Consider the following 14,720-nt stretch of genomic DNA (forward strand, 5'->3'; position numbering starts at 1 on the left):
AAGAGAGGAATATCCTTAGAATATCCTTAGAAGCCATTTACCCTAACCCCTTCATTTTATAGATGAGGAAACTGAGATCCAGAAAAGGTAAGTGACTTATCCAAAGTCACACAGGTAGCAAGTATCAGAGGCAGGATTTGAACCCAGGGCTTTTGATTCTACAACAAGGACTCTTGTAGTTGTCCTTAAGGCAGGCATTCCATAACAACAGTAATAGCACTTAACATACCTTATCTCATCTGATCCTCTCTACAACTCTGTGAGGTAGATGAGGTTGTTATCCCCATTCTACAGATAAGGAAACTGAGGCACAGCCACACAGCTAGGAAATGTCTGAGGCAGGATTCACACTCATGCCTTCCTGATTTCAAATCCTGAGATCTTGGACAATTAGCTGCCTTTGCATTCCAGAAGTTCTTATTAAATTAGACGATAAATTCTACTGGATTTCCCTGAGATGTCACCAGCCTCTTGGGAAACATGGTCTCTATCTATACCTTGGGCAGTGTGGGAGAGGATTTCGGACAAGATGTTTATCCAGAGAGATTTGCTCAGGTAGTAAAATTTTCTCCAAGCTAGGTAGGAAGGTAGGAAATCATGGCTTATTTTCAGATAAATAAAATAAAAATGTTTCCTTTCTACTGTCTAGTTTGGTCACCTTCCATAGTGATTCTGTACAGGACTTGATCTTCATTGAGATTTATTATTTCTTAACAGTGCATGCGAATGTATTATTATGGGGGTCTCCATTTGATTTTATTTGTGAATGTGGACAGAAATCTAGCCTAGTGCCAAACATCTGGAGCAATTCAGAAATCAGAGGAAGCTGCCTTTTGCCTTGTAGAAAATATGAGGATGAAGAAAGAAAGAAGTTTCACTTTTCTGGGTTGGAGGTGTCATTTTCTGGGAACATACGAGCGGACCCCGTTAGTACCACATCGGGCAAAGAACAAAAGGGATGAGAGAGAACTTGCCAGCTCCTGCAAGAAACTTCTAGACCTCAGATCCCCCTGAATTACTTTCATGGTTTTAGTGTCCTTTTGACCTAGGCTTTACAAACTCTAGAGACTCAGCACACTGGGCTGGGATGTCAGGAGACCTAATTTCTGGTTCATACTCTGACCTGGAGCAAGGCCAGGACCGAGTCACTTACTTTTCTGAGAGGTTAGTATGGTGACATGTGAAGAGTGGTAGAACCATTGGTTGTCTTGGGAGTCAAGAATGGATCTAGATTTGAATCCTGCCTTTAATGTTTCTTAGCTTTGTAACCTTAGGTAAGTCACCTAACTTTGAATTCTTCATTTTGTAATGGTGACAACTGTCCCTATAGTACCTCACAGGCTCAAATAATGCATGTAAAGTACTTGGTAATACCTTGAAGTACTATTTGAATGTTGGCTATTATTAATCTTTGCCCTCAGTTTCTTCAATTATAGAATGAGAATGCCAAACCTGCCCTGTGTTTCTATTCATATAATCTCCCCTCCTAAATCTCTAGGAGAGACAGGTTATACACAATGTCTGGGATCCCCAGTGCCCAGGTTTATCTGGAACAGAACCAACCTTGAAGGCTTCTCTCCAAATCAGTATCTCTGGTACAATATATCCATGTTCCCTACCCCAGTTTAGTCTGGAGAAATCTCAGACTATAGTTCATATCTAAAACTTCAAAGGTGTGGGTAAGAGATCCCATAAACACATTTTTTAGGCCATTAAGATATTTTTAATAGTTTATGAGTTCCATAATTTCATCAGTGTACATATTCTTTCTTTTTTCCCATAAAAACATTTAAAATTGTAATGCAAATATAAGGTATGAGATAATTTTTGTTCCACAGCTCAGAAAATGCAGAGGAAGCACAGGAATAATCAGGACAATTCTCTTCCCTCCTCAGTGATATCTTACTGCCCCCAGGACCCTAAAAATACCCCCAGGCTCTTCTGTGTAATTTGAATTCCCCTTGGAAGAGAACTGAATTGGGATTGCTAGACAGATAGCACCCTGATGTTTTGGTGAATCTCACTTTTCAAAGAGATGCCATTATACATATTGGGGCTACTAGGTAGGGAACCCTGTTTTTCACCCAATCCATAATGTCCAGAATAACTCACTCTGATAGTCAAGGACAAAGACCAGGGCTCTTATTCTATGTTGTGACTTTGGTCCTTTGCTTCTGCTCCTCCCTGAATTAGGCCCCATATACATCAATCTCTTCTTTGACCAAGAGTTTTGTTGCCCAGGCAGTTCCCCTTGTCTTGATAGGTCAGCTCCTTGAACTCTTGATCTTAGAGTTATCTATGATTCAACCCCCAAAGCTGGCATTTTCAAAGAAATCTTTTCCTTGAGGTTGGTAGTAATGGTACAGCACCTCCCCCTATGTCTTATCTAGCTCTGCTGTTCTCTCAGGGTCTCTCCAAAAGTAAGGCAGATGGGAAAAAGAAAGTCAAAAGAGTCTGTCAGCCCCATTTTATAGACTAGCAAAAAACTGTGATGATGGTGGGTAGCTTCTCCCATCATGGTATATTGCACAACAGTAGAAGTCAGCCAATTTGGTCAGCATAGATAAGACCAATCTGCCAAGTGATGACAAAGGATCTGCTCATAACCTTCCTCAGCAATATTGTTGTTGATGTTGTTGAGTCATTCAGTCATATCCACCTCTTTGTGACCCCAATGGACCATACTTTCCATGGGATTTTCTTGGCAAAGATACTGATATGGTTTGCCATTTCCTTCATCAGTGGATTAAGGCAAACAGAGGTTAAATAACTTGCCTAAGATCACACAGCTGGTAAGTGTCTAAGACTGGATTTGAACTCAGGGCTTCCTGACTTCAGGCCCAGCACTCTATCCATTGAGCCATCTAGCTGCCCCTCTTAGAAATATACAAAGTCCCAAAATAAAGTTTTACTGCACATCAAGATAATCTGGGAATCCCCTTGCTCTACCATATATATATATATATATATATATATATATATATATATATATATATATATACATACACACACACATACACGTGCACATATATGTATACATATAGGTGTCTAGGTATGCCTATATATGTATATGCACATATACATATGTGTGTATATATATATATAATGTTATGAAGACAAAGGTCAAAATTGAATTGAAAGGGGCACTGAGCTTTTTGGAAGAAAGAAGAAATGAGGAAAGTTCTCCCATATATGGAAAGCTTTGAGTTTCTTGGGTATATGTCTTGTTCCAGGAGCTCCTGACCAATAAGTAAATTGATAACCATTGACTAAGTACTTACTGTGTGACAGACACTATGCTAGTCTCTGGGCATACAAAGAAAAAAAATATACACACATACACATATACATATATACACACATATATGGGTGTGCATATGTATATATGTGTATACACACATATATACACATATACATACCCACATATACAGATGCATACACACATATATATGGTGTATATGTTATATAAATTTAACAATATACAGAATACATACCCCCCCCAAGGTAGTACAAAATAGTAATGAAAGTAGAGCATTAATAGTTGGTGGGAGAAGGGGGGGATCAGGAAAGGCTTTGTCAAGAAGGTGGTGCATGAACTGTATCCTAAAGGGAGTGAGACTAACCCTGGAGAAGAACACTCTACCCCTGGACAAACACAACAATAGTTGCTCTCAGTATCCAAGGTTGGGTCTTTTTTCTGTCAGTTACCTTCTTAGGGTCTTTGGCATAAGCCCCTTATTTACTCAGGACCCAAGTGCCCATATATCCAACTGCTTTCAACCCTCTGGTAGGATATCGGGGAAAAGACAGTAGTCATTGGTGACTGGGGTTTTTGAGCTGTTGTATGGTAGTGTTCCATGTTGTCTAGGATGTTGATGAAAGATGTGGTGTGTGCCCCCAAAGCATCGAGGGTAGCTGATATACCTTACCCTTTCCCACCTCTATCACGAGATGTTGCAACGAAAATGCAATCAATTCTGTTTCTGGCATCTTTTTCTTCACTCTCAAGAGCACCTACTGTATCAACATGACATTTTTTAATCTTAGCTTGTTTTCCAGGCCATGAATTTAATTTCTCAATGCTCTACTGTTCGGCCTTTATGTTCTTGGTTAGAGTGGTGCATTGTCCAACAATTGTATCCTCTGTGTTGTTAATCTCCTTCCCTCCCCTATGCTCCAGAGCCTAAAACCAGTTAGTGTGTGTGTGTGTGTGTGTGTGTGTGTGTGTGTGTGTGTGTGTGTAAGAAAAGAGGTTTGTAATCTGCTACAGCCATACTCATACAGTCTTTTGCTAATATTCACCCAATTCTGACTAAGCAACTCCGACATCCTTTGATAAGTCAAATCCGAACCTCCTGATGCCATGAAACAGTGAGCAGATTGGCATGTCTTCAGATTAGTGGAAGCATTGAAGCAAAATGTTGAATCTTCAGCAAGCATGTGTGTGTGTGTGTGTATCTATTGCCATTGTAGGATATCTTTATCTTCCATGTGTAGAATATCAACCCTTGTCCGCCAAAGACAGAAAGAGATGCAAGAAAAAGAATTTAGAGGCATGCCAACAACTTTCCTCACCAAATTACAATCCGTTTCAGAACTGTGGTGCCTCGTGATCCGCCTTCTATATAAGATGCCTCTGACTAGACAATGTCATTTTAGCTTTCTCCCCATGTGTTTTGAGAGAACTCATTTTAAACTTTTGAACCTAAGATTTTCTTTCCTGTACAATGTCCTATCAGCTGTCTTCTGTCCCTGCTTTATTTCAAATGTCTTTACTATAATAATAACAATAAATAATCTACAGCACTTTTATTTAATTACAAAAAACAGTCATTTTATCCACCTGTGCAGTAGTCTGCCAGTTATTCTACCTAAAAGAGCAGGAGGCGGATGATGACTTAATCCTAGTACCATTTCTAATGACTGTCTATTGAACATTACAATGAAAACAACAACAATAACAACAGTAATAACAGTAGTTATAATGAGCAGAGAAACCATAGTGGACCCTTCATCAGCACCTTGTGAGCACATCATACACCTTTTGGTGGCTGCAAACTCATGGGGTGTCTGTGATGGCCAAGGCAGAAGGCACCTTTGGGGAAACGGGGCCCCTTTTGGTCAGATTTCTTCCTGGGTCTATTCTCTTCCACTAGTTTATAAAAAGCCAAAATGTTGATTTGGAATTTCACAGGTACTTGGGAAAGAAACTTGGGCCAATAGTCTTACAGCTTTACTTTATTGATGACTACTGCTAGTTGTTCTAGCTAAGAAGAGGGCAGGCAGAGTGCAGCCTATATTTAGGGAATGAGGATGAACAATGGAGCATTTAAAAATATATATATTTTCTTCTTTCCTGACTATTCCAAGTGAAGATAAAAGATTTTGCTCTTTCTCTCTTGAGATGACGGGAGTTCAGAATTCATTAGGATACGGGCTTGCTTTCAAGCTTCAGACAGGATAGTGAAGGAGAAAAAAAGCTGCCCTCAGTTCTTTTGCCTTATTAGTCCTTCTTGTATAATGTGCTGCCAAAACTGCTAATTGTCACTTGAGGATGATTGGTTCAAGGGGTGTTTCTTGACGGGGAAATCTGTTGTGAGGGTTTTTTTTCCACCCAATTCCCTTCTTTCCCCTATTCATGGGACAAAAGTAACATAAGAAAAACCTTAATTGAGGAAAATAGCTTCCCTCATTGTTTAAGGTGAGAGGAGGGGTTTGTAATGTCATAATTAAATAAACCTTAGAATAAAACGTGATAGTCATTTAATAATGAAAAAATGAAACTCCTCATACTGGAAAGGGCGATGGAAATCTAAGTGGTTATTGTTTCTGGGGGACAAGGGAAGGGATCAGATGGAGGGCTTGTCTAGCAAGGGAAGTGGTAGATTCTCTTTGATTTACGCCATTCAGTCATAATTTCTGTTTGGTACAGAGGATCTCTTTATTGTTCTTCCAGAGGCTGTTTTTCTTTGGTTTTTTGTTTTTGTTTTTGTTTTTTTGATCCCACATCTCAAAGGAGACCTGAGTTCTAGTCTTGTTTCAGCTTTTAACTTGCTGCCTGACCCCATACAAACCCCTGAGCCTTCCTGAGCCTGTGTTTTCTCATCTGCCAAATGACGAATCCTGCCCTAATGAACTCCTTCCCAGCCCCAGCATTCTCTGGTTCCACCACTGAAAGAGTCTGTGTTTCTCTGAATCTGGTTTGCACTTGTGCATGAAAAAAAAAAATGTGTTGCTCCTTATGTGCCCTGCCTGGACTTGTTCATGTGTCTGGCTAGAAAACATAGTTTAAAATGTGAACTCCTTTAGAATGCCGCTGGCATTCCTTCCAAGATTCTGGTGTCTGCTGAGTAGTTATCTTTCTGGCAGCATCACTCCTGAGTGGACTTCTGTGAGCTCTCTGGGCGGTTTGTAGTTGCTCAGCACTCTTGCTTCCTTAGGAAAGTCTTAAGGCCTCTTTCTTTGTGGGAAAGCTGCTGAAAATTTCCCCTTCAGTCCTTACATGGGCACCCAACAAGAAGACTTAGCCCCCACCCCCACCCCAGCATACTTCACTGGGGATATGTAAAATTTGTTTCCAACCATAGAAGGTTGGGAAGTAGGCAGAAGAGAACTTTTCAAAGGTCTTCCTTCTTTCCTTCCTTTCTCCTCCCCTCCCCTCCCCTCCCTCCCTCCCTCCCTCCCTCCTTTCTTCCTTCCTATTTTCCTTCACTGACATTGATTTTAATTTGTGAGTGATTCTCAACTGCCACCATTGGAGACACCATTGGTCATTGGGAAGAAGATCTACCACTCTGGATTTGTCCCTCTGGCAAGCACTTAATCCTGATTGAATGGAATCTTACTGATAAGAAAATGGAGGTAGTGAAATTCCATTGCTGCCATAAGTGGGACTTGTTCTAGCAGAATTGAGAACTTTGAAAACTTCGCCATTCCCAGGACCATGGTGGACAGCCTTGTGTGGCTGACACCCAGTAGCAGTGCTAGCAGATTGGTCCAATCTAGGACCACAATGACAATGCATTTGAAGGAAGAAATGGATGTGGGAGATAAAAGGTCAATTATCAGAACATTCAAGCTATATATAATACCAAGCAAACAAGGGACTCTGTCAAGGGGCATGTCTATGGTGTCACAAACATAGTAATGGGATCTAAGGGGCAAACCATGAAGTAGCATCCAAAGTCAGGAAAACATCTGAGAATTTAAGAAACTTGGCTTAGACCATAGACAATCTTAGTAGCTCATTTGGATCCCACCATACTTTCTTGGTTGCATTGTGTAAGTTTCAGCTGTAGACAACTCTCAGCCATCACTATTTCCTAGACAGGGAAACAGCTTTACCTGTGAGATTGTGGTCAAAAATACATTAGTATCTTTTCACACCTGGACTAACTTGTTTTTTAAAAAGCTTTTTTGAATGTGGTTTGTTTTTGAGATTAAAAATAAAACCTCAAAATCTCAGTGTTGTGAAGTTTTGTTAAAGTTCACTTTGTCATGGGGTTGTGACCTTAGGTTTGTCTGCTCTGGGTCTCAGATTACTCACCTGTACAAAGAAGAGCTTCAAGCTCTAAGTCTGTGACCCTGTGATTGGGAGCAGAGAAAAAATGGAAACCTTAAATAGTATGCAGTTGCTGATTTCAGTGATGGGCCAATGAAAAGAGAGGAGAAATGCACAGTGACCATCCAACCAATGCCTCTACATTTACCTTCATAGAGAACAGTAGAAGTTGGACAGTTTCAGGGGTTTCTAAAGCAGGAATAAAAAGTGGCTGTTGGAGGAGACAGCGAAAGGTAATTCTGTGGCTCTGTGTTTTCCTCTAATTTTTGATTCATAACATAAATAAGCTGAAAAGGAATCATGTAACCATCTCATTGAATATAGGAGTTTGGGAAATATACACTCACTTTGCCCCATAGAGTTTTTTCTTTCTCATCTTCTATATGGTACTTTAGGCATCTAAGACCATTCTAAGACATCTTTAGGCTTCACCAGATTATCAAAGAGGTCCAATGGCTAAGACCTCCAGATTTGTACCATTCTCTTCCAACTTATTTTGTAGAAGTGATAAATCTCTGATAAATGGGCAAAAGTCACTAGGAAGGTCCTGGAAAAGCCAACTGAACAATTGCTAACACTGAGAACATTATTAGGGTTAGAAATTTGCTAGAACAAATTTTCACTTTGAATACCCAGGTACTTGAACAGGTATATGCAACTGATAAATCTTTTTGTGGTTGTCAAAACAAGCGCAGCTAACTTTGTACATTGCCTGTTATAACTAAAAGCACTTTGACAGTCTGAAGTCTGGTGTATCAATAGGGAGAGCAAACAGCCTATTCATTTTACCCCCACAATTCCCAAAGAGTTTTGACATATCTGAAATCTATATCTCTTCCAAACACTGAGAGACAGAGTTGATTAAAGGTTGTTCCTGGCATCCATCCAGGGGGGTTGGCCATCTCATTGGGACCACCTCCCTGACTGCTGCTTCCCTCCCTGGGCCCAGAGACTTTCTTGAGAGGAGCCTGGCACACTCGACCATATGGAGCCTATCAGTACATCTCATTTCAGATGGTGTACTAGTTCTTGTGCCCCAAGGGCTTCCAAAAAACTGGAGTTCTCTCCAACCTAGTCCAGCTTCCTGGTGACTGTCATTGTAGACTACCTGTCAGTTCACCGTTTGGTTGATGTGGCTGACCTGATGTCCATAGTCGCTCACAATTAACTGGAACTGGAGATCCTGCCAGTGCAGGGCTGATTTTGAAAGATAAAGTAGACTACGGTGACCTGATATTTTCCTTTCAGGGTGAGGGAAGTCTACCGTCTGTTTGTCAACAGAGTTCCCTGGGCTCCCATCAAACAACGAGTCAGTTCGGAAACCTACTTCTGCCTTTGCTATTTCAAATTACTGCCTGCCCCTTTTGGTTCATTTTGAAGCTTGCTGGGTGTTTTTTGCTTAATGTGTTCATGTGGGAAATACCAACTGGCCTTCTCTCTATTACTTACTCATGATAGTCCATGTCCCATCTCTATACTTTTGCATTGGCTAGTACCCATGCCTGGAATGCAGTTCTTCCTCACCTCTGCTTCACAGAATCCCTTTCTTCTCTCAAGATAGAGCCCAAGCTCTCTCTTCTCCATCAAGGGTTCTTAGCCTGGGGTCTGTGAACTTGTCTTTGTTTTTACATTTTTATAACTATTTCAACATAATTGGTTTCATTTGTGAACTTCTTTTTTTTTTTTTTGGTGGGGCAATGGGGGTTAAGTGACTTGCCCAGGGTCACACAGCTAGTAAGTGTCAAGTGTCTGAGGCCAGATTTGAACTCAGGTACTCCTGAATCCAGGGCCAGTGCTCTATCCACTGCGCTACCTAGCTGCCCCCAATTGGTTTCATTTGTAATCCTATAGATTTTCTTTTATGCATTTAAAAGCATAACTCTGAGAAGGGGTCCATTGGCTTTCCCAGTCTACAAAAAGGGGTTCAGGACACAAAAATAATTAAGGACCCCTCTCAACTAATTGTGCCTTTCCTCTTGATCTACCTTGTATTTCACCCTTTATTCATTCCCTCTAGATATTTATTTCTACTTATGTCCTTTTTGGCTACCTATTAGAATGTAAGCTCCCCCAAATTAGGGAATATTGATTCATTGCATTTGTATCTCCTAGCATGGTGCCTGGTAAATGAATCTTTCATTAATACTCGCTGATTGATTGATTGATTGAAGCAGCCTCCTGGAGATCTGATATGGTTGTGAGGCCTGGGGATAGAGTGGGTGGAGTTTCAGCTCTTAAAGTTGTTCCTTCCTAGAAACAAGAACTAACTTGGATCTGACATCCTGATAGAAATTTCCCCAAAGCCTGTTGCCTTCCTCAGCCATCTCCTGTGCTTCTGGATGCCTGTAATACTCCCTTACATTGAATGTTGCCAAGGAAAGACCCCTGGATTTGGAGTCTTCAGTTTCCTCATCTGTGAAATGAGGATTTTGGGGTGAAATGACCTCAGAGCAGGAGTATGGTAGAGTCAGCTTTTTCAGAGAGTTAAATTCTTCAGTTGCCAACATTGACACTTTGGAAATTGGCAAACAGTATAAATCAGGGCTTGATTTATTGTTTTGTTGATTGTTCAGACTTAAGAAAGTGATTGAGATGTTAATAATGCAAATTAAATTGAAAAGTATGTCTTGCACATATTGGAGAGCCTGGTTGTTGAACATTTACCATCAGGCCCCTGTCTTAGGGGTCCCTTCCAGCTCTCTGAGTTAGAGGACCTAGGTTCAGATTTCAATCTATCCTTTAATACCTATGTAACCTTAGGCAAATCACTTAATCTTTCTGGGCCTCAATTTCCTCTATAAAATGAAGGGGTTGGACCTGACTTCTAAGATCCCTTCCAACTGTAAATCTGTAATCTTATGATCTTTTTAAAACAATGCAGCAATCCTCTATTAAGCATCTACTACTTCTATGCTCTCTACTGGGTGTGGGGCACAAAGACAAACAACAAAATAGTCCCTGCCCTCAAGGAACTTACATTGCCCTCTCCCCACCTTAATTGTAAGTCTTCTATTGCTAGGACTGCCTTGAACAGTTGTTCTATTGCCTGGATCCATGATGTGTTGAACACATTAGGTTCTTCACAAATACTGGTTGAACCAACGATTGATTGAGAAATCCATCCTGAGTATCATCGACTGCTCTTTGGTCTGCACTTGGGCTTATAGTTATTTTCACGTGATCACTTGACAAAAAGTCTGTGGCAAGTGAGCCATGCTCAGGGGGCTGATTTCATCTATTTCATGTGCTTGAAGATCTCTTAGAGAGGACCAAGGAAAGGCAGGCACACACACACAGTATTTTGGGTTGGCAACTTTAGGCTTTTTTTTTTTTGCACTTACTTTTTTTTTGTTTTCATTTAATTCTTTAAAAATTTTTTTCCCTCAATTACATTTAAACAAAACATTTTAACTTTCTTTTTCAAAAATTTGAATTCCTAATTCTCTTTCCCTCCCCTGCCCTCCCCTCTCCTTGAGAAGGCAAGCATTTGACATAGGTTATATATGTGCAGTCATGCAAAGCATTTCCATATTAGCTACGTTGTTTTCATACTTATCTTAAGGTTTTGTATGACAAAAGTTCTTCTTTGTTGCATGGCAGTCATTTATGATTTGTTTGGTTTTATTAGTTAACATGAGTAGAATATTGTGCAATTCAATTCGTCAACTTCAGAGATGATGATGACGGTATATTGGGTACACAGGGATTCTTTCTGGCTGCTCCCCCTGTTTTGAGCAGTAGTCCCTCTATTAAAGGATTAGTGTCTTTATCCTAAATAATATTTCATGTTCTAGAAGTTAAATTTATGCATTATTATCAGCCCAAATAACATATGTGAACCAGGATCTTTTTATGGCATTCGCCAACTTATGGATCATCATGCAACTATAAAAATCAATTTATGGTTGACAACTTTAAGTCCATATACTTAGATATATTTGGGAGATATTGACATATTTAAAGCTGCTTAAAGGGATGAAGATAAAATTAAGATTTAGGATCTATTTCAATTTATTGACCATATTGAGAAAGAAGTTGGAGGTTCACAAATGACAAGAAAGATGTTTCTGAGGCAGTATGTTTTCAAATAATAAACATTTTTATTTAAAGTTTTGAGTTCCAAATTCTATTCCTCCTTCCCTCCCTCCCTTCACCCTCCTTGGGGTGATAAGCAATCAGATATAGGTTATACATGTGAAATTATCTAAAACATTAGCATGTTAGTCATTTTGTACAAGAAAACTCAAATAAAAGGGAAAAAATGAAAGGACATGACAAATAGTATGATTCGGTCTGTGTTCAATCCATATCAGTTCTTTCTTTGGAGGTGGATAGTATGCTTCATCATTAGGCCTTTGGGATTGTTTTGGATCATTGCATTGCTTGGACTAGTTAAGTCATTCACAGTTCTTCATCAAACAATATTGCTGTTACTTGTGTATGATGTTCTCCTGGTTCTTTACTATACATAACTTCATACAAGTCTTTCTAGGCCTTTCTGAAATTGTCCTTAAGATAGTATTTTTCAAATGTAGACTGAGTTGATATCCTGAGCCAGTTTTTAGCACAAATAAGTGTTTCATTGGATGGTAGTATTGGGCCATTTGTAAGAGGCAGTGTGGCTTAGTGCATAGAGCTCTGAGAATGGAGTCAGAGAGACCTGTGTTCAGATCCCAGCTCAGACACTTATAAAGTATATTACCCTGTGTGAGTCCCAACTTCTCTGAGCCTCAGTTTCCTCACTTGTAAAAAGAGGCTGGTTGTGAGGATCAAATGGGATTTATATATATATATATATATACACATATATATATATATATGTATAAAAGCGGTTGTTGTTATTGTTATTGTTGCTGCTGCTTTTGAATATTCTTCCACCATACATTGACTAAGGAGGGACTACTTTATAGGTAGTAATGGAAAAATCACTGGACTTGGAATGAAAGGATCTGGGTTTGAATGCTATTTTTTTATTCCTTGTGTGATCTTCAGAAAGTTACAATTTCTCTGTGCCTCAGTACCCTCATCTGTCAAATGATGGGGGTCATAGGTGATACCTTTTTTTTTTTTGGTGAGGCAATTGGGGTTAAGTGACTTGCCCAGGGTCACACAGCTAGTGTCAAGTGTCTGAGCCCGGATTTGAACTCAGGTCCTCCTGACTCCAGGGCCAGTGCTCTATCTATTGTACCACCTAGCTGCCCTGAGGTGATCCTTTTAATTTTTTCCATCTTACTCCAAGAACCTGTTGATGCATAGTAGTGCAATGGGGAAGACTAAATGGACAGAGCCAACTACAAAAAGCTGAGATGGGTCAACTTTGAAAGCTACCTGAGGAGGGACCAGGGACCTATTTTACCTGCACTCTGAGACCAGTCAGAAGTGACACACATAGGACATTCCTCACACAGTACACACAGCTGCCCATATGAAAACCAGTCTGCCCGCTGGTCAGAGAAGTCCAGAGGAGACATAACCCAGTTTTAAACTTAGAATCAAGAAAAGACATTCAGTGTTTATGAAATCATCCTAAAAGCATTTCCCCCCATTTCCTCCTGCTCCCACTATACCTTCCCCTTTCTTTCAGATGAATTCTTTGTGGGCATTAGAGCTTTCTGGCATATGATTCGCATACTTTTGAAGAGATGCACACCCTCATTTTCTTGACATTGCAAGCACCTCTTTGCTTCCATAAGACACCATTTATGTGAGTTGGTGTTGAGTTCTGTGATACCAACTACTGGAGACATATCTCTGTATGCATCTCTCTATATAATCTTTGTGGCACAGGCTACACCTTTTGCATTTAAATTTATTGTAAAACATTACCCGCATCTGTAATTATATTGCTTTAAAATAAAGCCTTCACCCACTCTTAACATCTTTGATGTCCCTTCCCCGCTGACTCCATTTTTTCTTGTTCCCACTTTACATTAATATGAAGAGACAGTTGAGTAAATGCACAATGAACTTCAAAACCTAGTAATTGTTTTTCAGAAAGAATGAAACTTGCGAATTAGATATGGATTGTAAAAGAACACCAGGGCTGATTAGTGTTCGTTAGGGGTGCCTGCTGGACCATTCTGACACCTGCCTGCCAACTCTCTGCAGATATACCGCCATTGACGCCTCTGTTCTGCCCATCACATGACAGCCAGAAAGAAGAGCGGGGCGGGAATTTAAAAGGCTTTGCCGTGAGTCGCCTTGTCAGGCTCCACAATTCATGGCTCTCTTGACATAAAAGGCAGCGTGAAACAAAGATGAGCCTCATCCATTTACATGCAAACTCTAGTTATCTGCAATAAAATAAAATAACCCAAAGTCAAAAAAAAAAAAAAGAAGAGGAAGAAGACGAAGAAGAATGGATGAGTACCGAAGGAGTCCACTCAAGCTTTCTTTTAGGTTGTGGAGATAATGAGTTTGGGGGGACTTGAGGGGAGGGAGAGCAATTCACAAGCCAAGTTTACAAGCTGCTGAAAAATTGCTTTTTAGGAAAAAAAAAAACCACACCACCCTTTTCATACTAACCATCTGCTTGCATCTTGTTTACTGCCCAGAGTGCCAGTTTGTGCTTATTAATCATGCTTACACAAGTATCTTAATTACTCCCTGTGTAGCTGCTCTGTCTTGAACTCAGAAGTTGACCTTTCTCTTTTTATTCCTTTAAATCATTAATCATACACAATCAACGCCAACAGGGCAGAGCCATGGAGAAGGCTACCCAGATTCCCCAACCTCACACCAGTCCCAGGCAGACACGGAGCTGCAGAGAATGACTGCATTGCTAGCAGTCAGGCATAGCCTAATTAATGGCCCCTCAGTGTTGAGGTGTACACACACACACACACACACACACACACACACACACACACACACACACACACTCATTCCTGCCATCCTTCTTCCCTTCTCCCCTTTTTCTCAGTAACTCTTATTTTTCCTCTTTTTGAGGGATTGAAGAATGGCCGCTCTACTCCTATTGAAAATCCTTAAGACTTCTACTCAAGGTTTTGACAATCCCTAGAAGCATTTAGGCAAAGGCTGGAGTGACCATTTGAAGGATGCATTCATTGGCTGTAATGATGGACTCCCTGGATCCTGAGGTCCTTACTTTGACTTTCTGAAAATGTGAAAAATTCCATAAGGGAAGACTCTAGCCTCT

This window comes from Dromiciops gliroides, chromosome 2 (genome assembly GCF_019393635.1).
Source record: "Dromiciops gliroides isolate mDroGli1 chromosome 2, mDroGli1.pri, whole genome shotgun sequence".
NCBI lineage: Eukaryota > Metazoa > Chordata > Mammalia > Microbiotheria > Microbiotheriidae > Dromiciops > Dromiciops gliroides.